The sequence below is a fragment of the Triturus cristatus genome, chromosome 6 (assembly GCF_964204655.1).
Source record: "Triturus cristatus chromosome 6, aTriCri1.1, whole genome shotgun sequence".
Classification (NCBI taxonomy): domain Eukaryota; kingdom Metazoa; phylum Chordata; class Amphibia; order Caudata; family Salamandridae; genus Triturus; species Triturus cristatus.
The window spans coordinates 1,181,937,212-1,181,950,139 of record NC_140589.1 but is presented as its reverse complement, the minus strand read 5'-3'; positions in this window follow the sequence as shown (position 1 = coordinate 1,181,950,139).

The window sequence follows — 12,928 nt, the reverse complement described above, 5'->3', positions numbered from 1 at the left end:
CTCCAGAGGGCCTTCCCCCATTTGGCCTTACTGCGGGTTCCCAGAAGGTAGCAAACCCTACACGATGTTGGGGCTTCAATGCCCAAGTCTCCTGGAAGAGGCAGATATCATAGCCATCTATGAATTCCCCCCAATCAGGGAATTCTAACAAACGTGATAGGCCTGCCACGTTCCAGGACAAAACGTTCAACCCCGTAGCCTTATTGGTGGATAGATGTGGCCTAGGGGAAGTAGATGTTAGGGCCGGGGGTGTACTTAAGTTGCCACAAGTAGTGGTAAATATGAGGCCTATTTGTGTAGGGCGAACAAAAGAAGGGGTATTGTCAGAGAGGGTGTCAGGACACAACACTATTCTCTCTGGGGGTGGTGTATCCATTGACTTCGACTCTATTTGAAATGTTAACCCTATTTTAGGGCTTCCACCCAGATATGGGGTCGGAATCAGGGCGGGTGGAATACCCGGGTCGGTACCTGTTGGAGAGGGATTCCTATCATCTAAGGGTTTTAAACAATCAAGCAGCGCTACTGAGGGACTTATAAGTGTTCTCCGTATTCCAGGGTCACAGCCAACATCCGGGGATGCCCAATTGTCTGAGCCCGTGAGTGCCTGAGGCTGTAATGATGGTGCCGAGCTCTCAGTTAGCTCCGTCTGCAATGTGGCTATGGACCTGGAGTTAGAGTCTAACTCCAGTCAATCATTGCAATCCAAGGAACTGAACCTATTATGACAAGGTATGTTAGGATAGGCAAGATGTATATCAGTCTCTTGGATTCCACTGAGGGCTGTACACGGTCTCTCTGTAGTTGTTTGTGCAATGGGTATGTCCCTCCTATGTTTGGGTGCTCCTAACGGATAAAAGTAAGAAAGGAGGGGGGAGTGGATTCCATCAGCCATATTACTCCAACCCCCCTCACCGACATGTTTTACCACCCTTGGATCTCTAAAGTTCCCAATTATACAATCGCCCCTGATGTTCTTCACACCCCGGCCAACCCAAGATACTCTTCAAACCATCAGAATTTCCCCATTCAAATTTGGAGGCAAAGGTCTATTTGCGTTCAGCCAGTGTATTGTCTTATACTTCAAAGACAAGTAGGGTTCAACTCTATCTTGTGGGAGTTCAGGTACGCCTGTTAAAACCACAACATATGGACTGCATTCTGGTGGTAGGTCGAGTCCTGGGAGAGTCTTAGTGGTAGGGGGGGGTTAGAACCAGAGTTGGTCGAGGGAAGGGGAGGAATTTGTGTTGATGGACCCACTGAGTTACCTAGTTCAGAAGGTAGACTAACCTGTCGTACTGTGGCAGAGCAAGCATGCCTAAAGTCCTTATTGCGAATTGGTTCCCCTCCACTTTGGGCTGAGTTAAGAGCGGAAGGATTGGCGGCCACCTGTTCAGTAGATGAAATACAGGATAAAGTGGTCGATTGATGGTAAGATGGATTCAGAGCTGGATGTACTGATGCCACTGTATTTGAATTGGTAGTAATGCTAATTTCCCTTCCAGAGCGGCAAGGCGCTCAACTAAGGGAGACAGCCTTCCATCGATTAGGGCAGCCATTCTATCCCAAAAAGCACTAGGACTCATTCCCTCAAGAGCTTCCAAACATGGAACAGTGGGTGTAGGGGGTACGACAAGGTGTTGGGTCGGGAAGTTAACTAAGTCGTTTTCAATTAAGGGTGTATTGTTATCTTGGTTAGGGACAGGCATCTTTTTTTGTTTCTTTTTAGTGGGACATCTCACAGGAGCCCCTTCGCGTTTTTTGCCTTTAGTAGCAGGGAGGTTCCCCCCGGGACGTTTGCTTCTGACGGACCGATCCGTCATGGATCTCGTTGTGGCACAATTAAATATAGGAGCTGGGGAAGAATGATCGGGCTGATTATGCCCAAGTACAGTTGGATTAAGTTGAGTGGGAACAGCCAGAGGGGAAGGATCGTCTAGCAGAACCTCAGCTGAAGAGCCACCTAGTGTGGATAGTACTGAGTTATCCGGGGAAGGGATGGTCATAATAGCTCCCAAGGATGATCGCTTCCCTAACGATGGATCTAGGGATAGCCTACGTTCTGTGGCAGCGATCTCATAGGCGAGGACATTACTAGCGCGTGTAATAAAATTGTCCAGAGTCCCTACAACATTACAGCCCTTAGGGGCCAACCTCAATAGACCGGTAGCCATTGCTTGTTACCTGTGACGGAGCACGCTTTCCAAGAGATATGTCCAGCCCAGCCTCGAACAGTCTCGAACGGCCTCCAACGGCCCGCTCTTTGCCCGGTCTTAGCCCCGCACTTAGATCCGCGCGTGTCCCGCTAGCGCGTGTGGGCGGAGCTATGTTAATAAGAGGAAGGGAAGCGGGGATGGGGGAGGAGTCGGGAAGAGGACCAGGTGCAGCTGGTCAGCGTCACGCACAGCACCCTGGTCCTCGCAGTCCCGAATGCGCCGGGTACTCGCAGCAATCCAAGTGTCCAGTAACACCCTTTCGCCAATCAGAGGCACAGCGTGGCAATTTGGGCAGCGTGGAATCGGGTCACAGATGAGAATCCAGGCGGCAGGCAGCAAGGTCCAAACCCTCGAGCGGCGCCCGCGAAGCGGGGGTCGCGAGGCGCAATGAAGGTGTTGGGGGAGGAGTCGGGAAGAGGACCAGGTGCAGCTGGTCAGCGTCACGCACAGCACCCTGGTCCTCGCAGTCCCGAATGCGCCGGGTACTCGCAGCAATCCAAGTGTCCAGTAACACCCTTTCGCCAATCAGAGGCACAGCGTGGCAATTTGGGCAGCGTGGAATCGGGTCACAGATGAGAATCCAGGCGGCAGGGAGCAAGGTCCAAACCCTCGAGCGAGCAATGTTATTAGCGGGCCCTTCGCCTGTTTGCATCTGCTTTTCTAGGGGGATCTATTATATAAATGACGTTAGAATAGAGAGGATGTCAAGCTCTATCTCGTACTTTCCCTTTGCTGACGGAGACGACGGTGACGCTATGTGATGGCTGTGCTCCTGAATCTTTGACAGACTGAATTGCTGTCCAATTTCTTGATGAACTAAAGACTTCCGGAATGCTATGGGCACTGATCGATTCTTGCATGTCTCTGGTCTCTGACTCGATCTTTGGGACTGTAGCGTGCTGACGACAAATTAGATGACTTAGAGGACGACCGATAGCCAGAATAGGTAAATATGGTGTTCTGTGATTTGCGTAATGATTATTAAATTTACTAGATGGAACTAAAATTCTTGCATTATTTAGATAAACAAAATATTGATTAACAAGAAAATGTGTTTGGTCGTTAATTGAAAGGAGGTAGATCAGGATCATTGAGTATGCTTTAGCTGGACTAAATCATCAATACCAAATCAACTAATTGATCCATTGATCACGTGGGAGGAGTCTCCTAATGTTTAGGTTTATGATGTGCAGTGATGTAAATAATTTTTCTCTCTATAAGTTATAAGGTATTCCTATCATGTCAGCACTTGGAACATTTATTTCTCCTGTAAGTGCAGACCAGTGAGAAGCGAAGTGTGATTGTTGGTGTTATGGGCCCCACTAATGATTGTACGAGTGAAAGTGTTAATGTGATATTTGGTCTGTGACTAAGGGAGAATATTAGGTATGGGCTTTGTCCTGATTCCCGTTACCCAGGTTTCCGCGCTCCATCACTTTTTCTGGTAGCAAGATGTATGGTTTATGTATTAACACTCTATGTGGAGTCGCGTTAGGTTCTATGTTGTGTGCACGGCTTCTGGGATGTAGGAAGTCGGAAGTTTTTAACAGTTCCGTAGTAGAGCAGAGGTAAGCGCTGCTCTCGGGAAAGACAGAATTGTTGTTGCCCTATAGGTACACAGGGGAAACGTGTAACAAGTGAAGCTGCATGACCCATTGTCTGGGTTCGATTCGGTGACATCGGCGTATGTTGCCACTAGAACTATCTCCTGTATGAAAGTAGTGTATGGTAGCGAAAGTCACCTGTGAAATTTTGGCCTTAGGTACCAGGAGTCCAGAAGGAGCTCTGACAACGCTTATCACTGGAAAGGTAACAGGTGTTCCCTAAGCTTGCTAGAAGGATAAAGTAGAGGGAAGTGCTACTTTGTTAACGAATGTCATAATTCTGTAGAAGGACAGACTGTTCGCTGTTCTCGGGAAAGACAGAATTCTGTGTGAATGAACTACATTTTTCCGTGGGAAAGTGCGTGAAGGAAAAGGCATTCAGGTTAATTGTGAATCTCTGGTTTTATTTCTCAGGAGCATTGGGTCTCCAACTGGGTGTCTTAATTCTGGAGAAACGGTTAGCTGATGCTTACAAGAAGGATGAAGTAGAGGGATGTGCTACTTTATCAACGGAAGTAACGATTCTGTAGTAGGGCAGAGGTAAGCGCTTATCTCGGGAAAGACAGAATTCTTGTGAGAAAGGTCATTGACTGTTCTTTGGTTAGCGAAGCAGACAATGGTGGCGTTTTTATGTCGTTACTAACAGATTTTGAGTAAAAGAGAATGTAAAGAAAAAGTTACCACTAAATTTTGTAGCGGAGGGGTCAGCAGGAGCAGGAGCTGCGACAGTGAGAAAAAGCTGACGTCAGAAAAGCCGCGCTGGGATTGGCTAGTCAGTGAGAAACGTAGACGCCCCTGATTGATGTATTAGTGCATGCCGCGCTAGGAGTGGAGAATTACAGGTTGACGTAGACGCTGCTGATTGGTGCGTAAGTGTGAGACGCGCTGGGATTGGAGAATTGAAGAGTTGACGTTGATGCTACGGATTGGTGCGTTGGTGTGCGTTGCTCCGCGATTGGTTAAAATAACAAAACAGTCGTAAGGAAAAGACTAGCGATACACGAAAGACAAAATGATGTATTACGATCCACCTGAAAAGGAGAGAAAGTCCTGGTTTGGGAAAATCAAGAAATTGTTTAAAAAGAACAAACCGATTGTGATTAGGGAGGGACAGTTGCTTCCCCCACCGAAAACCCCTGCATCCTTTATGGTTGTGAAATATGGATATCATACTTGTATTTGGTTAGATAATTGGGTGAAATATAAAAAGACCAAATTACGAATGGTACTGGAAGAGTTAATTGTAGGAACTATCACCACAGAGAAATAAAAAACTTATCAGGATGAGGAGTTACTGTTTTTGTGCAAAAGTGTAACATGGAGAGCCAAAAATCTGCATGAAAGAATAGAAGAAGTAGCAAATGAAATGGGTATGGATATTGAAAAGGCTTTACAAAAACCATATCGAATAGATTTTACTGAAAAAGATATGGAAAATTTGAACACCACAGGATGGATAAATCAGATTAAGGAGATAATTATTTTGTTGAAAAATGGGGAGATGTAGATAAATGGAGAAGCAGGTGGTACCGAAAACGAGATAATGTCTCAGATAAAACATTTGCAGCATTTCCAGTGAGAGAAAAGGAAAAGGTAGTAACAGAATGCTCCATGAGAGAAATTCCAGGAGGAGGATATGTACATGTTCCATGGACTAGACAAGATATTTTGTCATTTACAAATGATTTCCCTCAACTACGCGAAAAGCCTGTTGAGTGGTATAGGCAAGTGGACAGATTTGTGAAATTATCTAAAGTATTATGGATAGATCTGACTAGCCTGTTTGACATAATAGTACCAGCAGATTTATGGACAGAGTATAAGCTTATGATAAATTGGCCAAACACAAGAATACCCTAGGGATCCAAAGACAGGAGCCCTTGATGCAGAGGTTATGAAGAAATATGAACAGGTTATTGCCTTTCTGAAAAATAAAGTACCTCCTAAAGAATCAGATTGGGTAAAAAATGACAGGACTCATCAGGAAAGCAAGGAGTCGGTACATGCCTATTACAAAAGGCTGATTTTGGCCTTTAAACAGTTCAGTGGTGATGAAAATTTGAGTGAAAAGGATTTAAGTCATTTTGTATACAGATTTGTATATGGTCTACGTCCAGAAATCAGTGAAATGATTAAACAACATACTGTAGATTGACAAAATAAGAAAATAGATGAAGTATTGAGACATGCAAAATATTTCAGTGATGAGATTGAAGCAAAACAGCGTAAACTAAAAGAGAAAGCTATGTGGGCACAAGTAAAAGTGCCAGAGAGGCAGGAAGCTCAGTTAGCGGAACAAGCGAATAATACAGGCCCCAGACAAAAATTAAATCTTGGGACAGGTAAGGGAAATTTTAATATAGAAGAAGCTAAAAAGAAATTCCCATGTCATAATTGCGGTAGAGTAGGGCATTGGAAATCCGAGTGTAAATTTCCCCCAAGTACTAACAATGAAAATGCATCATTGAATCCACAGGTGCAGAATGAGGTGAGTGGTCAACCGCAGCGACAGCCGCAGGTTGTTATCCAACAGAATCAGGTGCCAAAACCGCCTTTTCCACAAAGCAAAAATTCACAGACATACAGTAATGAGACAGGATTCTACAACGAAGAACAGGTAACTAGGCTGCCGCACGCTAGCGCTGTTTCGCAGTATTGGCTACAACGCGGTGAGAGCGATTCAGAAGAGGGTTATTGACGGTGCCGAGGGGAGGAAGAAGAGTGCGTACTTGGCGCAACTCTAGAAGTAGACCAGACAGGCCCATTTGTGGATGGAAAGATAAATAATGAAAATATTACTTTCCCAGTCGATACTGGTGCTACTCGATCAACTGTTAGGTCAGCTGATGTTAAGAATCTTCCTCTCTCGTATGAAATGATCCAAGTAGTTGGTGTATCCAACAGACAGATTAAAACTTATCTTACAGAACCAGTGAGAGTTAGTATAGGGAAATTATCAGAAATGCACCGTTTTGTCATGTGCGATACAAGTCCTGTAAATTTGTTAGGTAGGGATTTGCTGTGCAAAATGAATTGCACTACATTCTATACCCCTGATGGGATAGCATTTGAAACTCCTGATGAAGATGTGCTGCATAAAATAACTATGGCAAACAGGGAAACTGAGATTACTGAAGCCTATGCTGTGTTTAACCCTGATGAATTACCAAAAGAATTAAAACAGACCGTAAAAGCAGAAGTCTGGGATTTCAAAGGAGAAGATGTGGGACTAATGAGAAATGTGGACCCAGTAAAAAATAACAGTAAAGGAAGGAATAAGCTATCCAAATGTCCCTCAATATAAATTGACACCTGAGATAATTGAAGGAGTTACTCCTGTGATTGAAAAGATGATAAAACAAGGCATTCTGAGAGAAATAATGAGTATCCATGTAATTCCCCGATTATGGCACTGAAAAAGCCTAATGGAAAGTTCAGGATAGTGCAAAATTTGAGAAAGATAAACAAAATTGTTGTATCATGTTGTCCCATTGTACCAAATCCATCTGTAATTTTGTATCAGATTCCTGATGATACAGAATGGTATACAGTGATTGATCTATGCCATGCTTTCTTTTCCATTTCATTGCACCATGACAGCCAGCAGATTTTTGCGTTTCGTTTTGGCAAACGTATTTTGGCTTGGTGCCGAATTCCACAGGGGTATACAGAAAGCCCCTCAATATTTAATCAGATATTGAAGAAATCCTTAGAGAGTTTAGAAATGTCCGAAAATTCAGTGTTATTCCAATATATCGACGACCTCCTAATGGCGTCGAAAACCCGTGAAACTTGTGAATATAGACACTATAGCCTTGCTGAATCATCTGGCTGATAGAGGACTTAAAGTGTCACCATCCAAATTACAATTTTGCAAGAAAGAAGCACGTTATTTGGGCCATAATATTGATAAAGGACTTAGAAAGATAACAATAGACAGAATCAAGATTATAAAAGGAATGAGAGCTCCCATGACTCAAAGAGAGGTGAGAATGTTTCTTGGAATGGTTGGATACTGTCTCCAGTGGATAAGCAATTTCTCCCTGATTGCAAAGCCTCTGGTACGCTTGACAAGAAGTGATGTGATAGATCCCATTGATTTGAACAAAAAGGAATTGGCAGCTTTTAAGCGATTGAGAGATGGTTTGTGTGAAGCGCCAGCATTGGAAATGCCCGATTACGAGAAGCAGTTTGAGTTGTATTGCAGTGAGAGAAATGGATGTGCGCTTTCTGTACTAATACAGAAGCATGGAAAACTGAGGAGACCAATTGCATACTTCTCATCAATGCTAGACCCAGTAGCTGTAGCCTTACCTGGGTGCTTGAAAGCAGTGGCTGCTACCTGTCGGAGCTTGGGACAGAGTGAAGGAATTGTGATGGGATAACCTGTGAAAGTGTTTGTACCTCATGATGTGGCAATCCTTTTAACAAGGAGTCGCTCTCAGTACATGACACATAGTCAGCTGACTAAGTATGAAAAAGTCATATTAGGTGCAACGAATGTAAGTCTTGTGAGATGCTTGAATGTGAATCCTTCAACGTTGCTGCCTGATGCTGAGAATGTGGAAGTCAGAGATGAAGCAGATCATGATTGTCTGGATGTACTCGATTTCTGTACCAAACCACGTCCTGACATAAAAGATGTACCATTACCAGAAAGTGATTTCGTGATGTTTGTAGATGGGTCTTGCCTGAGAACAGATGATGGAATGCTGAGTTCAGCATATGCAGTTTGCACAGTTGCAGCAGTAATGGAAGCATCTTAGCTGAAAGGAGTAAAATTGGCACAAGTAGCTGAACTTGTTGCTTTGACTAGAGCATGTAAGATTGGGAAGAGTGTGAGAGTGACCGTGATAACTGACAGCCAGTACGGATTCGGTGTGGTGCATGATTTTGGCTAAATATGGCTGCAGAGAGGGTTTTTGACATCAAGTAGAACTCCCATTAAGAATGCTGAGGCGGTTGGAAAATTGCTTGAGGCGATACAGCTGCTTAGGCAATTGGCTGTTGTGAAGTGTGCTGCCCACAGTCAGTCTGGCGATTACATCGCCATCGGCAGCAAGTATGCCAATGATATGGCTCAATATTGTGCACATAATCAGAATTAGATAAACAGGGTGAAGGAGAAGGAAGTGATTTCTTGCACCTTGATGTTTACTAACACTATAGGTTCCTGGGAAGAAGTAAGGCAATTGCAGGCAGAAGCAGGAAATGAGGAAATGAAGCAGTGGGTAAAAGCTGGCTGTGCACCAAGGGAAAAGGATCATGTGTGGGTTTATTGGGATGGAAGACCAGTTATGCCTCATAGCATGTTGTCTGCCATGGCACGGATGTATCATGGTCAGGGACACATAGGGAGAGATGCCATGATCAGGTCATTTAAGCACACCTGGTACAATGCGAAATTCAGACTTGTAGCAGAGAGTCTTTGTCAGAGATGCCTAATATGTCAGCAATACAACCCTGGAAGAAAGACAGTAGTGAGCCTATGAACAATAGGTCGAGAAGGAGGGCCTTTTACCAGAATGCAAGTGGATTTCATTGAGATGCCTCCCTGTAACAGGTTGAGGTATGTTCTAGTTATGGTCCGTTTGTTCTCTAGATGGGTGGAAGCATTCCCAACAAGGAGAAATGATGGAATCACAGTGGCAAAATTACTTTTGAGGGAATGTATCCCTAGATTCGGGTTCCCAGTAACAATTGAATCAGACAGAGGAAGACATTTCCATAATGAGATCATAACATTGATTTGTGAAGCATTGAATGTACAACAAAAACTACATTGTGCCTATCGCCCGGAGGCTTCATGTGTGGTGGAACAGATGAATGACACTATCAAAAACAGGATAGGGAAAATGTGTTTAGCCACAGGTATGAAATGGCCTGATGTCTTGCCTCTAGTACTCATGACTATTAGATCAATTTCAGACAGATCTACAGGGTTGAGCCCCCATGAAATCATCATGGGTAGAGCTATGCGTCATGTTTTCATACCAGTGAACAAGCTGATGCCTATAACTAATTACATGGTGTTGGATTACTGTAAAAGCCTGGCTGACGCATTAAATTCTGTGTTTCATCAGGTTTGAGCGGATGCCACCACCCTTGAAAAGAAGCAAGCCCATGATCTGAGCCCAGGGGACTGGGTAAGAATCAAAGTACACAGAAGAAGAAACTGTTTGGTTCCAAGGAGGGGAAAACCACGACAAGTAATTTTGACCACAATAACAGCTGTGAAGTGTGTTGGACTGAAAAACTGGATTCATGCAAGTCACACATTGAGAACTCCAAATCCAGTGGATAGCACAGAAAACAAATATTCTGACGAATCAGAATCTAGTACTGAATCAGATGTTGAAGAGACAAGAACCAAAGAAAACCCTGAAAGGGGGGAATCAGAGTCAAATCTTACTTTCATCCCCCGAAGTATTTCCTTGAGATGAAGGCTACAGATTTCTGATACCCGCTCAGACTCAGAGACTGAACAAGGAACTCAATGTTTGAGAAAAGGAAAAGACAGTGAAAAGGCAATTAAAGAAATTACTGAGAGAGAAGTTCCAGATGAAAGATTGAGAGAAATTCCACCTGAAATAACCAATTTAGATGGACAGGTGCCAGATACAGAGAGAGAGGGAAAGATTTCTGCGGCAGACCCCCGAGGAGGTGTAGGGAACTCCAACATCCCGTTAGAAGTAGGGCTAAGTAGTCAGTAGGAAGATTGCGTACAGGAGATTCGAGGAGGGACAGAAGTAGGGAAAACGAAAGAAGTGGTGGAAAAAGAAGCTGTTGAAAGAAAAGAAGCACGTTGAAACAGAGTCAGAGGAAAGCGAAGACGAAGTACCTGAAGGTCGAGTTCTAAGAAAGAGAGCTTGGAGAACTGAAAAGAATGATAAAGGAAGTAAACTGAAAAGAGCAGCAAAACATGAAGTTTGGCCGAATAAGAGAAAAAGACTGAGATATCGACTGACACGAGTAAATTCACCAAGAGCTGAACAAGTGAATGAAGTAACGAGTCAAGAGAAATCAAAAGATGAAGAAATAGTTGTAATTAAAGAAAGCAAAAGAACGAGGAAACCTAACCAGATGTATAAGTCGCCAGACTTATGCGGCTTTGCCTGAAGTAAAGGAAGAGGCAGATAGCCAAGGAAATCCAGGGGTGACAGTACCTGAAGTGGTTGAGGAGGACGAAGAATCAGAAATCCTGAGAGTTATCTTGTCCGATATTGGAGAAGAAGCGGATGTTCAGGACATTCTGTACTCAGATCACGAAGGAAAGGTGAAAGATGATGAGATGCCAAACTGAATGAGATAAGAAAGCTGCTAATGGAAAGACAATAAAATACGGGAAAAAGACAAAAAACTGGTAGAACCAAGTAGGTGCTTAGAGCCTTGGGTTAGACAAACTAGTTGAGAAGTAGAAGAGGCTAAGTCAAAAGACACTGTTCATTTTTACAAAAATGGCAAACACAGATAGTAGAAAAGGTAGGTGTATATTTTTGAAGCGATGGTGTAAAATGTGTTGTTGTTGTACAGCATTACTAATGCTTCTGTGGAGTATACTAGCTCTGATGATCTAATTTAAGGTTACCTTAGATACAATAGAAGGACATAGTGAAAACAAAACTAATATAGAAAAGATTCAGAAGGTAGTTCCAACTAGAATAGATAGAAATTATTTGCATAAAGATAGGTCTATAACTGATTTTTCTAACAATGTATTTTCGAAATTACTGTATGAATATGTAAAGATAATGGACGTAAGGGACTGCTATGTTTGTATGCAGTTACCTGCATCTGTATCGGAGAGAGTGACCTATCACCACCTTCCAGTAACTTATGGAATAACATGTAGTGTAATAGCTAGTTTATTTTATCAAACAGGGAAGTTAGAGTATTATTTTTCAGATGTAGATAACATATTTTCACAAGTACCATCAATTAACAAGCTAAACAAGGTAAAACCTGCAAAGGTATTAGGTGAATTTTTCTTAGAGACTAAAGAACTAACATTAGAGTATATATTTAGAAATAATTTGACTTGCAGTTTAAAGAAAGAAGAAAAGACATTCTTGGATATGGTTGAAGGAAGGAGATTAAAAATGCAAAGGAAGGCATCTGAGGGAAAAGTGGAAAAGACAGTTTGGGATATAGAAATGGAAAAACACTTGAAGGGAGAAGCTAGTCCAACTATGGCTTTAGATTGGCCTCAGAAAAGGAAATTGTGTATTAGAAGGAATCAAACTGCATATGATAATTACTTTGTAGGTAATAGTGAGTGCCATGATACATACCGAATCATGGGTGGATGGGGATTTAAAGGAGGAAATGATCCAGTTTTTCCTGGGTTATATTTTATCTGCGGGAGCAAAGCGTATTATCGTTTGCCAGACCATTGGTATGGCACATGTTATGTAGGCCTGGTTTTCTCAAAGATTTTTCACATGGGAAGAGGAGAAGATGGTGTACATAAGTTAGGTAGGTATTTAGCATGTAGAAAGAGAGAATCTTGGTCAGAAATTGTAGGTGACATCTTTGGAGCATTGATACCAGCAGTGGGAATATTTCTGAATACGAATAAAATTAAAAGACTATCAACAGTAGTGGATCGCTTGTCAACAAGCACCGCTGGAGGATTTTTATTGGTTAATACCGAAATGGTTGCCATGCGTGCCATGGTAATGCAAAATCGACTTGCCCTTGATATATTATTGGCAAAAGAGGGTGGAGTCTGTGGAATGCTGAAAGTTCAACATTGTTGTACTTAAATTCCTGACGAAAGTAAAGATTTGAAAAATTATATTAAAAATATAACTGATTTGTATGATGATATTGCACCACTGGAGGTTGAAGGTGTTGGAAAGAAAAAATTTTCTATTAAAAATTTCTTAGTAAACTTGGGTAGTACTTTCTTAGGTAAAATCTTATTTCCATTAATATGTGTGATTGTCTTAGTATTAATTTTAAGATTAGGATGCCTCTGTCATAAAAGGAAGAAAATTCAGAAAAAGTTAAAAAGAGAACATTTAAGAAGTAAGGATAAGAAACAAGAGAGCGAATTTGAAGAAATAGAATTAGAAGAAGTAAAAGAAAATATGTTTAAAACAGCCA